The 2,099-nt window shown below is 36.4% G+C and overlaps 1 non-coding gene across 1 annotated transcript; it reads left to right on the forward strand.

Moving 5' to 3' along the window:
- Positions 1 to 323: 323 nt before the first annotated feature.
- LOC136402031 (U6 spliceosomal RNA) lies at positions 324 to 426 on the forward strand. The gene has a single exon (XR_010750933.1). It is a non-coding gene; the product is annotated as a U6 spliceosomal RNA (small nuclear RNA).
- The last annotated feature ends 1,673 nt before the right edge of the window (positions 427 to 2,099 follow it).

Raw genomic sequence — 2,099 nt, forward strand, 5'->3', positions numbered from 1 at the left:
ACAGTCTATCAGCACTCTTTTCTTTAACCTCCTAACAGTGCAACAGTTTGAGTCAGGCAGATCTAGATTCAAATACTACTTTTCCCTCCTGGAAGCTGTGAGCCTGGACCCCTATTTCCTCTTTTCGAAAATGAGATGACTGACTAATGGAGGTATATCGTGAATATTAAATATGAGAACAAATGACAAATACTTTTAGAATTCCTGATGCTTGTAAGGGCTTCACAAATATAACCTCTTTTGTCTTTTATCCCCAACCTACACTTGCCATTTATTGAACTACGTAATGCGACTTTGTAATCTGTCTTTACTTAATTCTTTACATATGCTTTCCTATTGCTCGCTTTAGCATAACATATACAGAGAAGATTGGCATGGCCCCTGTAATAAAATGACATGCAAATTCATGAACTGTTCTGTATATTTTTATATAAAACTGAATAAAAATAATAAATAAACAATAAAAACAAAAATTCATACCACATACAACAGTGTGGTGATTACCAGAGGGAAGGTAAAAGGGTAAAGGGGGCCAGGTACATGGTGACGGAAGATATGACTTTGGGTGGTGGGCACGCAATGCACGACACAGATCTGAATCATAGAAATGTACACCTGAAACCTATATGATATTATTAAACAGTGTCAATCCAATAAATTTAATAAAAATGGTAATAAACTGGGAAACATAAAAAAAATAAATGCTTCTCTAAATAATAAGAATTTGTGTCTTTTAAGCTGAAGTGTAACCCTCACTGAGAGGGAACAGCCATCAGTGAAAGAATTAAAAGCAGCTGGGACTAGGTATAAATAAATGTTCCTTAGCTCAGGGGGAGCTGGAGAGTGCCAAAGGGCCAGAGGTATCACTCAGGCCAGGATAAATTAACTGCTGCTCCAGAGAAATAAATTGCTATGGGAGAAACCTGGTGGTGTTAATGAGGCAATTAACACTTAAAAAATAGTAGCTAAATTCTACTTGAAACAAATGGGACTGAAAGTAATGAAAATGGCCTGGGGCAGTTATAGGTGCAATTAAGGTGAACCCACACATAGACTTTAGGAAACTCAACTGCTGAACTAGTTCGGTACAACTTTATTTTAAAGGCCCTCGAACCATGCTATTACATGGGTAAGAAAAATACAACATATACATAGAATTAAAGAATTTGTTTTAATTAAAAAACATGGGTGAGTGGAGAGTTTATTCCTGTATATATATAGTACTTCTCCACTCAAGAAGTAAATCCAACTATTTTACTGATATTTTCCCATTTCCGTATTTCCTGATGACAGCTTTGGAATTGCTGGTGAACCCTCCCTAGGCCTGTCTGCCACTGCAGTGGATTCAAAGTTGCAGAAAAAAAGCCATGATCTACACACCTTTTTCTCGAGTCAAACCAAATCCTAAATCTTTAACTTTGATGATAAAAAGCTACAGTTCAACCTTCAATTTTTCTACTTCTCTGCTCTCAATCAGATATACTTCCTCTCATTCCCCAAGCAGTGACTATCTCTCGGTTCGTGGTTCTTGATTACAGAAATTGGCTTCATCTGTCCATCTCAAGCACTGCAACCCTCTCCAGAGAGCAGCAGGAATGACCTTGAGTTCAGTATTCCTATTATCATGGCAGAGGATTGAGAGGTGATCTGCAGAAGTATTAAACTAATGAAAAGACATGTCATTTCTTACACGGCAGGCTGGTCTCAGTAACACCTTACCAGCACCTCCTAGGAACTTCATAAACACTTGTTGATTAAAAAAAAGTTAAAATGATGATTAAAACATAACGTAGTCCATTTTCCCCTCCAGAGAAAAGTTTTAAGATCTGAAGGCAGAAATACTTTGAATTAAATATTAACTTTATAGCCATTTTGTCATGTTGTTTTATAGACTATCTTTGAAAGTTTCCTGTGACCTTCAAATAAATAGCCAGAACCTCTTAAAGGTGCTGGAGAGCAGAATTAAGAGTAAAGGCTCAGATACGCTTTGCCTGCTAGAGAATACAATATTTATAGACAAATTTGTCTAGTTTGGAGTTTAAATTTCTACCTTATCTCTAATTAATGAAAAACTTAAGCTTCACAAGGCAAGAAAAATT

Source organism: Saccopteryx leptura, chromosome 3 (assembly GCF_036850995.1).
Source record: "Saccopteryx leptura isolate mSacLep1 chromosome 3, mSacLep1_pri_phased_curated, whole genome shotgun sequence".
NCBI lineage: Eukaryota > Metazoa > Chordata > Mammalia > Chiroptera > Emballonuridae > Saccopteryx > Saccopteryx leptura.